This window comes from Camelus dromedarius, chromosome 36 (assembly GCF_036321535.1).
Source record: "Camelus dromedarius isolate mCamDro1 chromosome 36, mCamDro1.pat, whole genome shotgun sequence".
In the NCBI taxonomy this organism is placed as follows: Eukaryota; Metazoa; Chordata; class Mammalia; order Artiodactyla; family Camelidae; genus Camelus; species Camelus dromedarius.
In genome coordinates this window covers 9,282,172-9,302,200 of record NC_087471.1, presented here as the reverse complement: position 1 = coordinate 9,302,200, position 20,029 = coordinate 9,282,172, and the positions used below count along the sequence as shown (strand labels likewise).

Below are 20,029 nucleotides of genomic sequence, written 5' to 3'. Positions count from 1 at the left end.
CTGGGATTTCAAAATGTAGAATAGATAAACAACATTATACTGTATAGCACAGGGAAATATATACAAGATCTTATGGTAACTCACAGCAAAAAAAAAAAGTGACAATGAATATATATATGTTCAGTTATAACTGAAAAATTGTGCTCTACGCTGGAATTTGACACATTGTAAAATGACTATAACTCAATAAAAAAATGTTAAAAAAAAAAAAAGCTTATCCACGTCAGAATGTTTTTCCTTTTTAAAACTGAATAATATCTCGTTGTCCGTACGTATCACATTTTGTTTATCCATTCTTCTGTCAGTGGACACTTGAGTTGTCTCCACCTTTCGACTCTGGTGAGTAGTGCTGCTCTGGACAAGTGTACAAGCGTCTGTCTGAGTCCCTGCGTCGACTTGGCTGGGCATACACCCAGAGGTGGAACTGATGGATCACACAGTAATTCCATGTTTACTAGTTTGAGGAACCACCACACTGTTCTGTTCAATGGGACTTTCAAATGCAGAGACAGAGCCGCTTAGGGAGCTGGGCACTGCCGCCGTATGGCCATGCTGGCTCCGGAGAGATGCTTCCAGGATGAGGACTTGCCCAGAAGGCCTGTCTTGCCTCATTCTCTAGAGGAGCAGGACCCACTTGCTGTTGAGAATAAGTCCTGCTTTAGACACTGGCCCTGAGTCTTAGCCTGACGCTGCCTCAGCGTCAACTTCTGTAAAGTGGGTCAATGATACTCACTTTGGGGTTTTTATAAGGGTCAGGGATGAGGTACACAAAGCCCTGGGATAAGCACTTACAAAATGAAGGTGTGAATCTTACCCTACGGACTGCAAAGGGTGGCTATGAAAACCAAACAAAATAATGGGTGAGAAAGCTGAAAATGATAATGCGTTCTACAGCTGCCATGCTTACATCATTTCTTCCCTAATCACCGCCACAGCCTCCTGACAGTTCTTCCTGCCTCCTGGTCTCTCAAGTCTACCCCTTACTCCGGCTTCAGAGTGAACTACCTAAAACGGATATGACCCTGTCACCTTCTGTGAAGGTCCACAGCGGCTCCCCTGACAATTGCCAGGCCTTCCTCTCTTCAGTCTATTTCTCAGATCTTGCCACTTTCCCTCCATGACTTTGTTAACGCTTGTCCCCTCCACGACTTTGTTAATGCTTGTCCTCTCCACCCAGAGCACTCTTCCACCAGTCCTGGCTACAAGACATCATCTGTGTACACATACATGTACACACACAGTGAAATACTACTCAGCCGTAAAAAAGAATGAAATAATGCCATTTGCAGCAACATAGATGGTGCTAAAGATCATCATTCTGAGTGAAGAAAGAGAAAGAAAAATACCATATGATCACTTCTAAGTGGAATCTAAAAAAAAAAATGATGCAAATGAACTTATTTACAAAACAGAAACAGACTCACAGACACAGAAAACAAACTTATGGTTACCAAAGGAGGAAGGTGGGGGAAGGATAAATTAGGAGTTTGGGATTAGCAGATACAAACTACTATGTATAAAATAGATAAACAACAAGGTCCTACTGCATAGCACAAGGAACTATATTCAACAGCCTTATAATAACCTAAAATGAAAAAGAATGTATACATATATATATATATATATATAAAACTGAATCACTATGCTGTACACCAGAAATGAATATACTGTAAGTCAACTATACTTCATTAAAAATAAAAATTAAAAAAATATGTATATATAAAAGACATCCTTTTTTTTTTTTAAAGACATCCTTGAATCACGAACTTCCGACGTTTCCAGGAGGCCTTTGCTGACGCCACCAGACTATACTAGCAGCCCACAGCAGCGGGAGCCGAAATCCATCACCATCCCAAGCACACACTTCATTTTAACTATCTGTGGGCTGATTTCCTCAACTAGCTCAGCTTCTTAAAATCAAGGGTTAGAGGATTCATCTCTGCATTCCAGTCTTAATACAGTGCTAGGATGTCTACTGAACAAATGTACAGATATGTGTGGTATTTTTATTATTAGAAAGTTGGAATAGTTCACACATGAGTAACTCTTGAGTTAATCAGAATAACTGCTTCTATAGTCTCATATTACATGACTCTATTATTAGAATAATTAGAATCATTACATAATGAAGAGTTTTTTCTATTTAATTGGCACCACAAAGGATGGAAGTCAAAGGGTAAATATTCTCAAGGTAACTTTCTCCCTCCAAAATAAGTGGGCTGTTTTTAAATTGAGCTCCTTGAGTCCTCACGGTTCTCCTGAGAGATGCTTTACTTCCTCAGTATCTGAGAAATAGCCTGACCCATACATGGGTCGTCCTGATGAAACTTAGTAAGTGCAAGACTGCAGTCTACTGTGCAAAGTTATCTTTAACATGTCCTTAAACAGCTCCTTTTAAGCTTTAAACGATGCCCTCTAGTTTTCATGGGTGTTGGTGATTAATGACTTTCTAGATTTTGATTTTATCTTTTCAGTTTATTGCCAGTAACCAAGGACCTCACAGTGGGAATCACTGATATACCCTAGCTGAAACAATTTTTTTCTTGCTTTTAATCATTTTAAGATCTGTATCATCTTACAAACACACAATGCTTTTAAGTGAACATTAATGTCAGATTTGGAAAATACAAATTTTTTCCAAATAGAAAATAATATACATAATGAGAAATTCACAATTTCATATATGATGGAGAAACACTTCTGGAGGAAAGTACCCAGAGACAGGGTTAAGGATCATTTAAGAATTTCTGCCTTACAAAGATATAGATTCCTAACAACTCCTAGACTTCTTTCCTTGGGCATGGGTGAGGTGATAACACTTTGAAAGAATTTTCTTATTTTTGATTATCAAAAAATCAAGAGGTGTGTCTAGCAAAAAAGGAATGTGTGCTCATTCACAGCATTTTACATTTGTAAGGGAAGATAAAGATGATTTTAACTGTCTGAACTTCTCAGAGACAGAAGTGCTTTAGAACCAAGCTTGTCTGACTTCCTATCTTCTGCCTTCACTATCAGCTAATTTGTTAATTAGGATCATGGTAACCTGAAGAGTATATCTTTTAGCTGGTTTTTCCTAGTTATCACCTTTATCACCAACAAATGAAACTGCTTGGATTTCACAAGTACAATCAATCAATTGATATTTATGGGAATAATACAGGGTGAGGGTTTTAAACAAAAATAAATCTTTAAAAACATAATTTATTTTACTGGAAATAGGGATCAGAGGACTAAAGTGCTTTCCTGAGCCTTTAAAACTGGGCAGAGGTGGCGTCACCCTAGAATTGCAGGTTTCAGACTGGGGTATTTCAGATTAGCATTATTACCAAGGGGAGTCCATGGGGTTACAGTAAGTGAGAGGGGCTGGATGGAGCCACGCGGTGTGACCCAGAAATAGGCTGAGAAGGACAGACCCCAACAAGCTTAAGCCATCCCAGGTGCCCCATATTCCAGTGCTTTCTATCTGCCAAACTTTATTTTTTGAAAAGCTCAAACTAAACTAGCTCCCTAAACGAGGGTCAGCTGTGCTGAGGCGCTCTGCGGTGTGGCGGCAGGGAGAGGAGTGGGGGGTGGGGTGTAGAACTTGAGGGCACACCACAGGACAGCCACCTCCTGATAGGGCGGCGGAGGCGGGCCCGGGACAGGCGCCACTCACTAAGTACCTGAAACAGCGGGGGCTCAGGACCCCCGCCCACACCGAGAATTAGACACTACGGTCATGTAATTTCTCAGTTCTCACACAGGCGCGCAACTGAAGAAAGCCAGCCCACGCCCATACAAGTTCCCACACATTCTAACCCCACCCCGGAGTTTGCATCCCTCCCCAAGGCATGAACGGTGAACCAAGAGCGGCACGGACTCCCCAGTTCAGGCTTTCCAAAGCCCAGCAGAGTCTGGGGGGACGGCGAAAGTGGGATGGAAACAAAAGAGTTTTAAAATAGACCCCCTCCGAACAAACCTGGTTGCCCCATCTCTAAATTTTAGCAACGTTAAGACTTCTCCGGCACAAGTAAGAAAAGACTTCACACACACATACACCCCGAAAAGGGGTGGTGCGGAAGAGCCCCCCTACCTTGCTACAGCGCCAGGTGGACAGGTCTCCGAGGCCGTGGAGGGCGCGACCGGAGCCGGGGCTGCTGCCCGCAGGAGGGGCGCAGGCTGCAGACGTCCCCGGCCAGCGCTGCGCCTCTGGCCCCGCCCCTCGGACGCCCCGCCCCCAAGACGCCCCGCCCCTCGGACGCCCGCAAACCCTCGGGGCTCCGCCGCCGCAGCCGTAGCTCGGACGCCTCCCGACGTGCGGACCCGAGCGCCCGGTGCATTGTGGGAAGAGGCAGCCCGCCGCTGAGCCTGCGATGACCCCTGGTGGGCGCGCTCCGAAAGGAGCCCCGGCTCGCGGGGCGCGCCTGCGGGAACCCGCCGAGAGAGGAGGCAGGCCCCGCGCTTGCGGGACAGGGACCGCAGCGAGCTGGTGCGGGCTGCAGAGTGCTCACATCTCAGTCAAACATAAAAATGAACAGATGCTTTAAAAGTGCCTGGGGCCACCTCCCTGGCAGTGACATAAGTAAAAAACGAAGCAACTTTAAGTCTAGGCAAAGCTTTTTAAGCTAGGAAAAGTAATTTTAAAATTATAAAACTAAGTGACATCAAGATTATGGAAGAACCTGCACACTTAGCTTTTAGTTCTGTGAAACCTTAGATCAGCTCCATCTATCGGTAGCAATATGTAACTGGAACTATGAAATTGTGTAATCCAGGACTTTTCTGAGTATATGCCTCAAGGAAATAGTTCAAATGGAGTAAAAATAAAGTATACAAAAATATTCACAGTGAAAACTTAGAAAATAACAAACGAATAATACACAAAAGGCACAAAAATAATATGTAGGTATTTAAATAAGAATATGAACATTATCATTACGTAGAAATACTTCTATCAAATAATGTTAAATGAAAACCACAGAACCCAAGAAAGCACATGGCCAGTGATTGTAACTGTGTGAAAATATATGTATTGACAAGTGTAAAAAGAAACTTTGGAGCAATGTAAATAGCTTAGGGTTTGGGTTTAATGTGTCTTAAGTTTCTTTTATTTTTATTAAATAACTTTTTCAACATTTCTAACTTGTGAGAACTAGTTCTAATTTTGGATGGCATTGCAATAGTTCAGTTTCCCTCTATTCTAAATGATAAAAAAAAAAAAGTTATCTAAAAGGAAAAAAATTCTGAGGTTTTCCTGAACCATGACAGTTTTGCTTATCTGCAAAATCCCAGTGGGGCCCAAAAGAAAAGTAAATTTATTGGGGAGTGTATTCGTTTGCTAGAGCTGCAAACTACCACGGACTTGGGGGCGTGAGCAATAGAAATTTACTATCTCAGAGTCCCGGAGGCGAAAAGCCTGGGGTCAAGGTGTTGGCAGGATTGGTTCCTTCTGAGGGCTGTGAGGGATGGACATTCGGGCCACCTCTTGGTTTGTAGACAGCTGTCCTCACATTCACATGGTGCTCTGATTCGTGGCGTTTGCACATTTCTCTGGTGTAAATACCTCCGCTGTGGCTGATTTCAGGCTACCAGCGTGAGGTCACTGCGAGCAGAGTGGGAGCTTCATCACACACCACCGGGCCCCGGGAAGTGGCTTCACAGTCTCCAAGCAGGGAGGCTGCCAGGGAGCCGTGGCTGGGAGCACCCCAGTGAGGAGCTGACAGAGGGAGGAGCCGACAGAGGGCAGCCCTTGCGGGGTTAGAGCAGAGCCTGCAGCCGCGCAGCAGCGGGCAGTGGGGCGGCTGTGAGATGTGGCAGTAGGGATGGGGAACGGGCTGGGAGAGCAAACGTGGCAGAAAGAAGTGCGTTCTTTCAAGGCTCAGCCAGTCTGGGTAAGAGAAGTAGGTCAGGCAGCTTCAGGGCACAAGTGAAGGAATCAGAATGTTCTCAGGCTGGAGGCAAACACTTCGCCTTCATTTCCCTTATTGGAGCTTTCTCCCTGAGATGACCTTGCCAGGAAGAGAGACATTTAGGCTAGAGCTTCCAGGACTCACACAGATGTCTTGTCACAGCGCTAAATCCCACTTAGGTTTTCTCCCCCTCTGGGGACTTGCTATCAGGCTGAGGACACACGTGGGCTCCTATTAGAGCCGGGAAAGCTTCTGCGAAGGCAGGTAACAAAACCAAGAGAAATGGCTAGGTCTCCTGTCACTTAAACTGGATCTCAAGGGCCTGCACATGGTGCAGAATAGCAGTGCCTCTGGGCTACTGCCCAGCCCAGCAGTTCACTCTGCTTTCAGTTCTGTTCTGGTGTAATATATCCCCAATCCTTGCTGGAGCGACATTTTTCACGGGCAAAGCTGATCAGACACATGTTCCCTTCTGCTTAAAACCTTTTCCGGGGTCATGTTCACTCTTGCACAGGACACAGGCTCTTCTTGATCAAACGTCTCTCATCAGCTTTATCTGCTGCCCTGCTCCGTTAGCTAGGTTGCCATCCCCAAACGAGCTGTTTGCTTGCTTCTAGGCCTTCATATTTGTTTTTCCTCTGAGTTTTTACTCCTTCTTAGCTCTATGGGTCTCTTCATATGCCAGGAATCTCGAGTCACATTTATAGTTTTATTATTAAACCCCTAGGGTTTGGGTTTCTGCTATCTTTTATTGTGGAAAAAATATGTAACATAAACTTTGCCATTTGAACTATTTTTAGGTGTAGAACTTAGTGGCACTCATTACATTCACAATAGTGTACAACCATCACCACTATTTCTACAATTTTTCATAACCCTAAGCAGAAACTATGTACCCAGTAAGCAATAAGTCCCCACTTCCTCCTTCATCCAACCTCCACTAATGTCTAATCTACTTTATGTCTCTATGAATTGAACTGTTCTAGGTATTTTCCATAAATGGAATCATATAATATTTTTCCTTTTGTATCTAACTTCTTCCACTTAGCACATTTTCAAGGTTCAACCACGCTGTGGCATGCGTCAGAATTCCATTCCTTTTCATGGCTGAGTAATATTCCATTGTATGGCTATTCCACATTTCATTTATCCATTCATCTGCTGATAGACATTTGCATTGCTTCCATCTTTGGGAACCCTATTGTGTTCCCACCTTATTGTGAATAATTCGGCTCTGAACATTGGCATACACTTCACAAGTTTTCCCCTCCACATGATAAGATCTTATTTCTATTACAGATCTAGCTAACTTCTGCTTATCTTTCAGAACCCTTTATAAGTAGAAAATGGTGGAACAGAAACCCAAACTCAAACCTCCTGACAGCATCCAGGGATGTTTCCACTTTGTCCCCCTGAATTACAGGCTTTCCCAGACAGACCATCATAATGAACGTGGGGGGACTAAAGGTAGCAGAGTCTGAGGAGGCTAGTCAGGAGGCTCCAGTCAACCTGGAGTTAGAGATAGGGCTTGGCCCAGGGGTGGTAAAAATGGATCCACGTTTGATACTCATAAATTTCCACATGCAGCCATTCTCAGAAAGTAACACAGTGTGGAGATCGCTGTGGATATGTATAGATGAATTGGTTGATAACAAAATAGTGGAAAGGAATAAAAGAAAAGTAGATAAAAGAGAAGAAGGGAGATTAGAATAAATGAAGACTCAGCAGAACTTTATTTTTATTTTTTCTCATGGCAGTACCAGGGATTGAACCCAGGACCGTGTGCATGCTAAGCATGTGCTCTACCACTGAGCTATTACTCTCAGCTTCCATCAGCAAAACTTTAGTCAAGCTACCAAATCCCTACCATAATAACAAATTTGGCTCATAAAGACAAAATAGAATTTTTTTCTATTGTAATAAAGAAATAAAAATATATAAAGACAAAATAGTGGGATTCCAGCATGCAACTTTATGTCACATGCTTTTACATGAACTGAATACAAACAAGGTGATGTAGTTGAGCATATACTGAATGCCATGATCTAGCCTAAATCTGCTCAAAACCAGCCCACTGCTGTTAACCTGCCCTCTAAGAAATTGTCACTGAAAGCCTCTGATTATTTCTCCCTGCCCCAAAGCCTTGAGGCCCTGTGCTGAATTTTGTCAGCATTTATGAGAAGTTGCAAGACATTCCAATTTGTACAGCCAGAAGTCCCTTTAAGACTTTAATCATGGGCCATTGCCAGGCAAAATTAGGAAGCAAACAGTCAGCATCTTCTTTTTGTGTCTTTCCCTTCCAGGCGCCAGGTGTTAGCAACAGGTATGAATCATTAAGGGTGGAATTCTCGGCATAAGTGGGAAAGAAATTTTTTGGATGTGGCAACCCTGCTGGCACTCCTCAAATCACACCATCAGGACACATCACACACTCGGTTTGGCTGAGAGGCCAGTTCTGTCTGGACAGATCCTCTCAAGATGGAGACACTCTGACAGGAAGTGGGCTTTGAAAGAATGTCCCATTTCCTGGAGTTGAGCATAACTGGGCATATGGGGCTACCTTGATGTAGTCTGAGTAAAACGGATCTGAGGTGATAAAAGAGGAAGTGCCTAAAAGAAGGAAGCAAAAAGGAACCATGGGGATAAGCCTGTAAATCAATTTTGTTTTCTCTCCAATTTCCTAACCCTGTCATGAGAAACCACAGCAAGTTCTAAAACAGACTATGAGGAGCCACTAGGTATTGTGGTCACTGGGTTGTTCCTGGGAGCCCTTGTGCATTCCTAGCTCCCACTCCATCTCCAAGTCCACACTCAGTACAACTACTAATGAAATTCACTTACAAAGGGAAGCTCTTAAGTATTCAGGCAATATCAGCTTTGTGCAAAACTCTTAAAGAGCACAAGATTTGCCTTTTACATATGACTACCTCTCTCTGTGGGTATTCCATCTCCCTGTCTCCAATACTGACTGTTCATCTCTTACAACTTCCCCATTTCCTTCCACATAAAATTATCTTTACTTGTTTACTGGAATGATCTTATATACTAATTCATACTAAGGTATGAATGACTGAAAATAGCTTACTATACTGCCTTTTGCAAGAGTAGTTACATTTTTCAAAGTCATAATTTCATCAATGATACATTTGATACAACATTTTTTTTTAAATCCAAGAAATGGAGAAAGATATACCATGCTAACACTAAGCCAAAGAACGCCAGAGTAGCTATATTAATTTCAGACAAAGTGGGTTTCAGAGCAAGGAAAGTTGTCAGGGATGAAGAGGGGCATTACCTAGTGATAAAGGGGTCAATTCTCCAAGAAGACATAATAATGCTTAACATGAAGTGCCTAACAACAGAGCATCAACATACATAAGGCCCAAACTGACAGAACTGCAAGGAGAAATAAGTGAATCTACTATTATTGTTAGACACTATCAGAAATGGAAAATACAACAGGCAGAAAATCAGTAAGGATATATAGTTGATCTCAACAATAGCACCAATCAACTGATACAAATGACGTCTATTGGCTTCATTTAACAACAACAGAATACACATTCTTTGATTTATAGCATTGAATGCATTTATTAGAAAAGATGATCTAAAACCAGTCATCTAAGCTTGTACTGTAGGAAACTCAGAAAGATTAAATTAAATCCAAAGTAAGCAGAAAAAAAAATTAGAGTGGAAATCAATGAAATTGAAAACAAGAAATCAATAGAGAAAATCAGCAACACCAAAAGCTGATTCTTTGAAAAGACCAATAAAAGGGCTAAACCTCTAATCAAGAAAAAAAGAGAAAAAATACAAATTACTAATATCAGAAAGGAGAGGCCATCACTACTGATCCCACGGGCATTAAAAGGATGATAAAGGAGTATTATGAACAAATCTACATCCACAAATTTGACAACTAGAGGAAATGGGGTCAATTCCTGGAAGATGCAGGGTTTTTTCCAAACTCTTTTCTACCAAAACTCACACAAAGAGAAATATACAATCTGAACAGGCTTTTCTCTATTAAAGAAAGTGAATCAATAATTAATAACCTTCTAAAACTGAAAGCACCAGGTCCAGATGGTTTCACTGATGAATTTTAACAAACATTTAAAGAAGAAATTACATCGATTCACAACCATCTCTTCCAGAAAATAGAAGCACAGGGAATACTTCCTAATGCATTCTATGAAGACAGCATTATCCTGCCAACTAAAAATTGGCACTTGCCACCTGCCTCTACAAGGACTGAATCACATTGGCACTTGCTGTCTACCTCTAACAAGGATTAAATTGTGAGCCACTGCAGCCGCTGACCTCCAACACACATTGAAAGGAGGTCAGGGCGGAGATCAGGAATGACGCTCTCTGTGCTCTGGAAAAAACTGGCAGAACAGGCCTCCAGATAGATATTTTCAGGAGAAGATTTTATGAGGCCCAGATTCTGGCATCTTCTCATATCTAGAAAAGCACTGAAATCATTAAGGGTGACTAGCAGAAAGACTTTACCTAAATGTGTGCTTGATCACATGTACCCCACCTCAGTAAAATCACAGATAATACTGCCATTCCCCAAAACTTCTTTGGAGCAGTTACTCAGAGCTATCTGAAATGCTGTCTCCCGGGCTATAGTCTTTTTGCCTCAAACAAAAATTATCTCACAACTCTCACGTTGTGCTTTTTTTTTCAGGCTTTTTTTTTTTTTTTTTTTTTTTTGGTATTTTCCTAATACAAAAACCAGACAAAGACATTAGAAGAAAAGAAAGCTACAAACTAATATTACTCATGAACATAGACGCAAAAATCCTTAACAAATTATTAGCAAATTGAATCCATCACTAAAAAAAAAAAAAGAATTTTACACCTTGACCAAGTGGGGTTTATCCTGGGTATGCAAGGCTAGTCCAACATTCAAAAATCAATCCATGCAATCCAGCTAAAGAAGAAAATCTCTATGATCATATCATAGATGCACCCAAAGTCCTTGACAAAATCCAACACCCATTCATGATAATATCTTTTCTACAAGATGAAGACGATAACAATAAATTTTACCTGAATAAACAATTGTCAAGAATACCAAGAGAGAGAAGGCTTGCCTTTCTAGACTTTTAAAACATATTATAAATGGACAACCATCAAAAGAGATTAAATATGAGATTAAAATGCCAAGATAGTGTTTGCAAAGGAGATAGGTTTTGAGCAAGACGTCATGCCGCTGGACTGGGGCTGCCTTTCCTTCCTGCCATCAGAATGTTCTTCTGGACCCAGACAGGCAAAAGTCAATTAAGAAAGAGCCCTTTGCCCTTTGCTGTTGGCAAAGTCTAAAGGAAGTGATGATCTCAGAATCCCAAGCTTCTGCTCTCACCATGAAGGCACAATGACGAGGTCTGGGGTGACGGTGTCAGGCTCTGGCATCTAGAAGTGAACAGAATCAGTTCTGTATTTAACTCCGTGTCTCCTTTGGCATTTCTATGACAAACTTGGTCTTCAAAGCACAAGGATTTAGGAAATGAGAAGTATTTCCCAGAGATAGAGAAAGAAAAGAAATCAAGAGCTGTAAACAAGGGAAACAAAGACGCTATGTCAGTATCCTTTATATTTCTAAGTGTCCTTTCACTTCTGGGTGTCAGAGTAACAAATCCACTCCAAACGCGAGGTCAATTATCCTCTCTTGCAAAGAAAGGATGGAAATCATACTCTGGCAGAAGCATTTCAGTTACAGGATGATTCAAACTCTTGCTTGGAAAACTGAAAAATTAAACATTTAAATGCATTTAGAATCCAGAATATTAGAGCTGGATGAGACAGTAAAAATGAAAATTTCATGTCCCATTTAATACATGAAGAAACCCCAGCCCAGGGGAGGTTAAAAGACTGGCCCAAAGATGCCTGGTAAGGGGAGGCAATATAGGATAATAGCCTCCAATAGAGCTGGGCTTGATTCCTAAATATGAAGGAGTCATTGCACCAATCTGAGCCTCGGTTTCTGCATCTGTAAAATGGGGATAATAAGAATCATTTCACAGAACTGATGTGGAAATTGAGAGAGAAACCTGCAAAGCAGCTGGCATAGTTTTTGCCACATCAAAGTGCTCAATAATTCTCTCCTTTCTTTTCATTCCCAGTATCACAGCCAGAACTCAGTGCCTGGGCTCTGGAATCCCAGTTTATCCCTCTTTCCTCTGATCCAAATGACAGCAACGGGTAGTGTATTTGTAGCTATCAGGTCAAGTTTGAGGTGAAATGGATCCCTGAGTGTGTTCCAGTGGCTCTGTGGTTCTGCCATCCAGCAAAGGAGATACTGAACTGGACTTTTTTCTTCCTCTGCCACTGATAAGCAGTGCCCGAAAACCCAGATCCACCTACAGTTCAATTTTTCCACCTGAGAAATAGGGCAAAGGTCATTAAAAATGGATATTATCTGAAAGTATATGAAAACCAATATATGTATGTATATGTATGACTGAAACATTATGCTGTACACCAGAAATTGACACACTGTAAACTGACTATACTTCAATTTAAAAAATAGATATTATCTGGTATTTTGGAAGCCTTCCCAACTGCTAAATTCAATGAGCTTTTCATAGTCTGTATATACACCTATATTTGCTGCAAGAACCAGAAATGTGTATGTGTGTGTATATATGTGTGTGCTGGTGTGTGTGTGTGCGTGTGTATGCTTATGTATGGGTGTATATTTATGTATGTGACTGTGGAGGCTGGAGGGTGGTGGGAATGGATGGGAAGGTAGTCCTATTCTAAATAGAAACATGATAGGGGTCATAAGGACTTTGGTCAGCTCAGGTCCTCAAAGTGCAAAGAGAGAGAAGGTGGCTGCATGACCTTGGGAGAGTGAGGCTCTAGGGATTTAGAAAGAGAAGAGAATACTGGCAGAGGAAGACAAAGCCAATAACAATTTAACAAAGAGCATTAGGGGGTTCTTCCTACAGCCCCATAGCTCCCCAAATTCATATTTTCAGCCTTGACTTCTGCCCATAACTCTAGACTAACACTTGAATGGTTTCACAGGCATGTCAAATGAACTTCCTCAGAAAAGAACTCTTGATTATACCCTCCCACATCCAAACAGGCTCCTCTTTCAGGCATCCTTGACTCATAAAAAGGCAATGAGAGCCACTCTGTTGCTTAAACTAAAAATCTAGGGGTTTTCCTGGATCTCTTGCTTTCATCGTCCTCATCACCTTAGACTCCATGTCCGCAATGCACCCACACCCATTCTCCTCTCTCCACCTCTATCGCTATGACTCCACCACCAAGTCCGGGCCACCACCAGCTTTTGTTTTACCATTGCAGTACCCACCCAGCTGATCTCCCTGATCCCAGAGTTGTCCCCTCTTCACAAACCCGCCAGAGTGACCTTTTAAGAACACACCAGATCAAATCATCCCTAAGCGTAAAGCTTTCCAGTGATTTCCCATTGCACTTAGAAAAAATTCCAAATTCCTTCCTGGGAGTCACAAAATCCTTGACAACCTGTAGCCCTCCCACCCTCACTGTCTTTCATTTCATGCTCACTCTCTCTGTTCACTCACTGTGCTCAGGACAAGTTGGCCTTGTTTCTGCTCCTCATATGTGCCAAGCTTGGTCCTACCTTAGGGCCTTCACACCAGCCATAATTCTGCCTGGAATGTGTTTCCCTCGCATTTTTGCAGGATGGGCTCCTCTGGAACTCACCCTAATGCCACCATCTCAGATGATCCTTGTCAGAAGCCACCCATTCACTATGATTGTGTCACCGTATTTTCATTCTCTGTGTAGCTCTCATCACTTGTCAATAGCTTCCTTATCTAATTCTTTAGTCTCACTCTATGAGAAGGGAGCTCTATGGGACAGCAGGGATCTTTCAATCTACCCACTTCCCATTCTGGCACACAGTAGGATGCAACAAGTACTTGTTGTCTGAGTAGAAAAAGGAATGAACTCCAAACCACCAAAAGTGAACTAAAGAGCCTTATCTTGGGAGCACATTCATTTTAACTGAATCCTAAGATTGTCACAAAAATCTTCTGACCTTCAGGAACTCACCAGGTCAACCAGGCAGCTGTACGGGAATGAGAAGAGAAGGGAGTGAGTTCAGCACAAAATCCTGAATCCTTTTCTAAAGGATTCCAATTGGCTGGACACCCAAAGTTCTCTCTACCAGCAGACCTTTGGAAATGCAGTTCTCTATGTGTTTCTCTTATGAGATCAGCTCAAATATCCGTGTCACAGATGAACTGTGTTACAAGTGCTCTGCAGCGTAAGTGCTAAGGCCTCTGTCATCAGGGACAATTTGGAGTGGGAGCGGCTATGTCAAGCCAGAGCTGGGCCGATGTTAAGGAGGACCAGTTCCCCAAGCAAATGTGGAATTTCCTAATTTTCACCACAGGCCATGCACTTTCATACCTTTTGTCTTTACTTGGGCTCTTTCCCACCCACCCCTATGCGCCAACTACTGAAATCCTATTTCTTCATCTTTAAGGCACAAGCAACAGCACCAGAGCCTCTCAGAAACTCTGTGATCTCCTCCAGTTGAGATCAGCTAGTGCTTTCCCAGATTCCATTACCCTTTTGCATATAAATCCATTATAATACTTATTTTATTTCACCTTACTTTATAACTACTTTTATACACCTAGAATTACCCTGTAAGATTACAAGTTCCTTGAAGGAAAAATCATGTCACTCATTTTTTAAATCTCCTCTGAGCGATAATCACAGTTATTTATACAAAGGCGGTACTCAAAAAAGGAGTGAAATGAATAAAGGAATAGGAGAAGGCAGTGTTACTCCTACCTCGGTGGTTAAACACAATTTATGGCTGAGAAAAGCAGAGGGGGGTGGGGATCTTAAACTTCTGACAGCATTTATATATATTCACAGCTGCCTTTTCTCCTCCCAGCACAGGGGGACTGAAAAGACAAGCCTAAGCCTTGCTGAGATTTGCTCTTGACCCAGACAAGAGGAAAAGACCTTCCCGAACAGGCACCCCAATGTATGTGATGTCCAGTCATCCTGACAGGTGAAGATTAACTACTAAACCTAAACAGACCTCTCTCCAAAGAAGACATGCAGATGGCCAACAGGCATATGAAAAGATGTTCAACACCTCTAATTATTAGAGAAATGCAAACCAAAACTACAGTGAGGTACCACCTCATGCTGGTCAGAATGGCCATTATCAAAAAGTCTACAAATAACATGCTGGAATTGGGTGTAGAGAAAAAGGAACCCTCCTACACTGCTAGTGGGAATGTAAATTGGTGCGGTCACTATGGAGAACAGTATGGATGTTCCTTAAAAAACTAAAAATAGACTTACCACATGATCCAGCGATCCCACTCCTGGGCATGTACCCAGAGGAAACTCTGTCTTGAAAAGACACATGCACCCCAATGTTCATAGCAGCACTATTTAAATAGCTAAGATACAGAAGCAACCTAAAAGTCTATCAACAGATGAATGGATAAAGAAGATGTGACATATATATATATAGTTATTTACAAAACAGGAATAGACTCAGACATAGGAAACAAACTTATGGTTACCAAAGGGGAAAGTGGGAGGAGGAATAAATTGTGAATTTGGAATTAATAAATATATACTACTATATATAAAGTAGATAAACAAAGACCTACATAGAACACAATATCCTGTAATAACCTATAATGGAAAAGAATCTGAAAAAGAACATATAAATAAAACTGAGTCACTCTGCTGTACTCTTGAAACATTGCAAATCAACTATAATATAAAAAATAAATTTAAAAAGTTAACTACTAAGCTAGGAGTGAGTTAATAGATGAAAAATTTAGGTTAATGAAGAAAATGTCTGATTTTACTTGAGTATATGCTCAGAAAGTTATTCCAGGATGCAATCTCTAAAATAAAACTGTTTCTATAAACATACATTTTTGTATGAACTATACGTAAATTATATTTTTTTTTATTAAAGTATAGTTGGTTTACAATGTTGTGTTAATTTCTGGTGTACAGCATAGTGATTCAGTTATACAGATATATATGTATATATATTCCTCTTCATATTTTTTTCATTATAGGCTAGTACAAGGTATTGAATATAGTTCCCTGTGTTATACAGTAGGACCTTGTTATTTATCTGTTTTATATGTAGTAGTTAGTATCTGCAAATCCTAAACTCCCAGTTTATCCCTTCTCCCCTGCTTCCCCTCTTTGGTAACCATAGGTCTGTTTTCTATGTCTGTGAGTGTGTTTCTGTTTTGTAAATAAGTTCATTTGTGTCTTTTTTTTTTTTTTTTAAGATTCCTTATGATATGGCCATTTACATGTCTTCACTGGAGAAATGTTTGTTTAGGTCTTCTGCCCATTTTTTGCTTAATAATGTACATTTTAAAGTTAAATAATGTACATTTTAAAGACATGGACAACTCGGTCTGTGCCACCACCGTGGGACGACCGCACCGTGGGATTCTAGGGGTATTTTTTCTTGTTTTTGTCTTCAGGAAGATGCATTCAGTCCATCTTTACAGGCAAATGACATCATTCTAAATAATTTCAACCTCTTATAAAAACTTCATCTTCTCCATTTTTTTCTCTTTTGTGATCAACAAGAGAATATTTGATGCTGAAGAGCCATTCAAAAACAGCTAGTGTCCTCTCTGCCACCTTCACTTGCCTTGACCTCAGCATCCCATGATCAAGTTCATTTCACCTGCTGGAGCCCCATCTCCTTCTGTTTTCTTCCCTTCTCTGTTTCTTTTCTTTTACAATCTTCTGTCAGTTTACTCCTTATGTCCCTCACTGCTTCCCATCCTCTGGCAATTTACTGAGTCTTCTAAAAACCACAGAAAGAAATCTCCATGGAGAATTCTTCTCTTTTCAAGCACTTTGACCAACATAACCAAGATTGGTACCTACTAAAACTAGATGCTTTACTAAATGGCATGGTATGGTATCCCTCTGACTCAGTAACCCCACCCCTGGGTACTTAACAGTAGAGAAATGGGCGTCTGTGTCCACCAAAGACGTGTACAAGGATATCCACAGCAGCTTTCTTCACACCTACCAAAAGCCAGAAATAACCAAATGCTCATCAACAACAAAATGGATAAATTGTGACATATTCACACAGTGGAATGATACACAGCAAAGAAAAAGAATGAATCATCGCTATATACAATAATATACCTGGATAAATCTCAAAGACAATGATGAAAAAAGATGCCAAATATACAAATACCTATCTCTCCATAGGTACAAATCAAACAGGCAAAACTAACATAGTGGTAGAGACTGGATAATTGCTCTCCTTTGAGGGGATACTAACTGGGAGGGGGCACAGGGAATCCTACTGGAGTCTAGAAACATCCTATATCTTAATCTGGCTTGAGGTTACATGATCCTAATATACATGTAAAAAGTTGTCCCGATGAATGCAATTTACACCACGTAAGTTATATCTCAATTTAAAAGCAAGACAATATATTAAAAATTAAAAAATAATAAAGTAGCCCGCGAATTACTACAAATTCCAGAACTCCCTGGCCCCCACATTCTAATTTAGCTGCCTCCTTTTGCGTCTGTGCCAGGGCGGCGGCGGAGGGGTGCTGTCAGCATATGATGTGGGGGAGACACGCGAAGCAAGCAGACCGCCTGGCAGATGGAAGCATCTCACCTTGTGGGGGAACCGATCTGGACTTTCTGCAGTTTCCTCAGCTGTGGGTGGAGAAGATGAGCGTATGCCTGAGAAAGATGGTGGAATTCGCCGTTTCTCGAAGACTGTTTCCCTCTTGCTTTTCCCTGGATTTCCGCCGCACGCTCTACCTCAAAGTCAAGAGAAAGTGCCAATACCCACGCTTTTTTTTTTTTTTTTTTGAGTGGGGGAGGTAATTAGGTTTATTCATTTACTTATTTTTAGAGGAGATGCTTGGAACTGAACCCAGGACCTAGTGCATGCTAAGCATGCGCTCTAGCACTTGAGCTATACCCTCCGCCACCCTCGGCCACGCTTTAATTTCCACCGATTGAATTCACTCTGGGCACGTGGTACAGTGCCCATCACGCCTCTCTCCCTTTCCCTCTTCATCACCTGTTCCATCCTCTTTTCCTCACATCGCTCTCCGCGCCCTCCTCCCGCGATACCTTCGTTATCTTCCTGCTTTTTTTCTAACCCCATCCCTCTGTGATTCCGTCTCTTCCCAATCTTCCCACTCACGTCTTTCCTCTACAACGTAGAAGAAAGATCTGAACTATTTTCTCCAGCATTCCAGATTATTTCATTTAAAAAAGGAATTTGGAGGAGGCTAGATTTTGTTTAATGAAACATCCTCCCGGTTAATTTAGACTCACGTGTACATGATCACATGGAAATTTGATTTTTGAACTAGCCGTCACTCTAAAAGTTAAACAAACAAAGCCTGTTGGAATCATAGTAGGTGGGCTTAGCTGTTTTCCCCTCAGGAAAACAATATCCAGCCATATTGTGATTAAGGGCTTAAAAGACTTAAAGTGAAAGTCACGTAAAATTTCTAAATGACCTCCATTTATAGACACAATAACTGACAAAGTGCCTAGCAGTGGAAAAGCAGTTCTGGGAGATTTGTTTCATTGATATTTTATTGCCCACTGAGAGGAGAGGAGGGGTGCGAGCAGAGGAAGGCGGGAAGCTCCCTTAGGGAGACGGGGGCGGGGAGACAGGAAAAGACTAGAGAAATGAATGGGATGCAGACGAGGGACAGATGGAGTCAGGGCTGGACCCATTAGACTCGCCTTCCAGCAGGAGGGTTTTAACTGCCTGTTCAGTGTTGGAAAGGGAGGCTGGAGCTGCACGGTGGAGGGCTGCGGGGAGGGGGAAGGGCGCCCTCTGGTGGCAGCCGTTCTGCCTTTCCTCTGCTGTCCCACAGCACTAGGCTCTCCAACCTTGCGCACCAACTCGGCCACCAGAACCCTGAATTAACCAGACCCTTCCTCGCACTCCAGAAGGCTGGCTAGGAACCATACATGATCACTCTACCCGACCTCCAGCAGCCTCTCTATTCTTACAGCTTTTTACTCTACTCTCCCCAAGGAAAAATGCTGGAAATAAAACATTCTCCAACTCCCTACGTTTCCAGCAAGGTATGGGCGCTCTTTAGAGACTGATGTCAGGGCAGCTACAACTGGCCTCACCTTTGAGTCAGCTCTGCAGGGAGGGATTGTCTGACCCTTAAAAGAATCCACAGTAGGAACATGGAAAAACCATGCCATTTAACCTGATTCTCAGTTCCCAAATCTTAAGAATTAGGGCTGATAATACCTACCAGCCAGACCTGTTTTGAGGGTTAAATGAGATGCAGTGCCCGGCATACAGTAGGTGCTCAGTAAATGTTGGGTCCCACTTCATCCCACCCCATGTCCCATGAAAAAGATGAGCTGGTAAGTTCATTGCCTCTGACTACTTGGCCTGCAGTCAAGATAAACTGTCCCCATGTGGGCAGGGCCAACTTGGTTCCAGCCTCCCAGTCTCTCAGTAACTGCGAATTTTACTAGGTTTCTGACAGTTTGGTGCAGCTGCTTTGGCGTATAAGCATTTTGATATGGCCTAAAATGCCATCATTGTTTTTAACCTTCAGAAACATGACCAAATAATGTGAGAAAGAGCCATTCTCCCCCTCATCCCTGAGCCCCCCATTGACAGCTTCCATCTCCCACCCCCCTGTGAATGTCAATTTTGCACATTGCTTACAACGAAAAGCCAAGCAAGCAACAATAATTTCACTTTTGTACACTGCTGAATGAAACAATTATGTCACAAAGCACCTAAGTCAAACAGCTGGAGCGAGGTAGGGGCGATGGGAAAGTTCAGAGAAACCTAAGGAGGCTGGAAGGGAGAGTGTTTGGGCCAAAGAATTGAAGGAGAAAACGTGTGATAACACCGGGAAGACCTATCTACCCAGAAAGATGGTTCTCAGGCAAACACACAAGAGGCGCCCCCACCTGGGCTCTCGCTCAGTCTCTGAATGTCAAGGCAGCATGCTGCCAGTCGCTACCGGTAAAATAGAGAAAATGCTTTACAAGAGACCAATCTCAAAAGGGAGCCACCCTCCTGAGCCGTGTAACCTTAGGAAACCATTCACCTCTCAAGGCCCCTGTGTCTTATTTGTACAATGAAA

General features: G+C 42.1%; 1 protein-coding gene across 1 annotated transcript in view; it reads right to left on the bottom strand.

Annotated features, from left to right (window-relative positions):
* Positions 1-4,185, bottom strand: part of EXTL3 (exostosin like glycosyltransferase 3) — an 88,276-nt gene extending 84,091 nt beyond the window's left edge. Inside the window, exon 1 of the mRNA XM_010995335.3 lies at positions 4,073-4,185. The gene's annotated coding sequence lies outside the window, so the exon portion shown is untranslated. The remainder of the gene's footprint in view (positions 1-4,072) is intronic.
* Between the last annotated feature and the right edge of the window lie 15,844 nt (positions 4,186-20,029).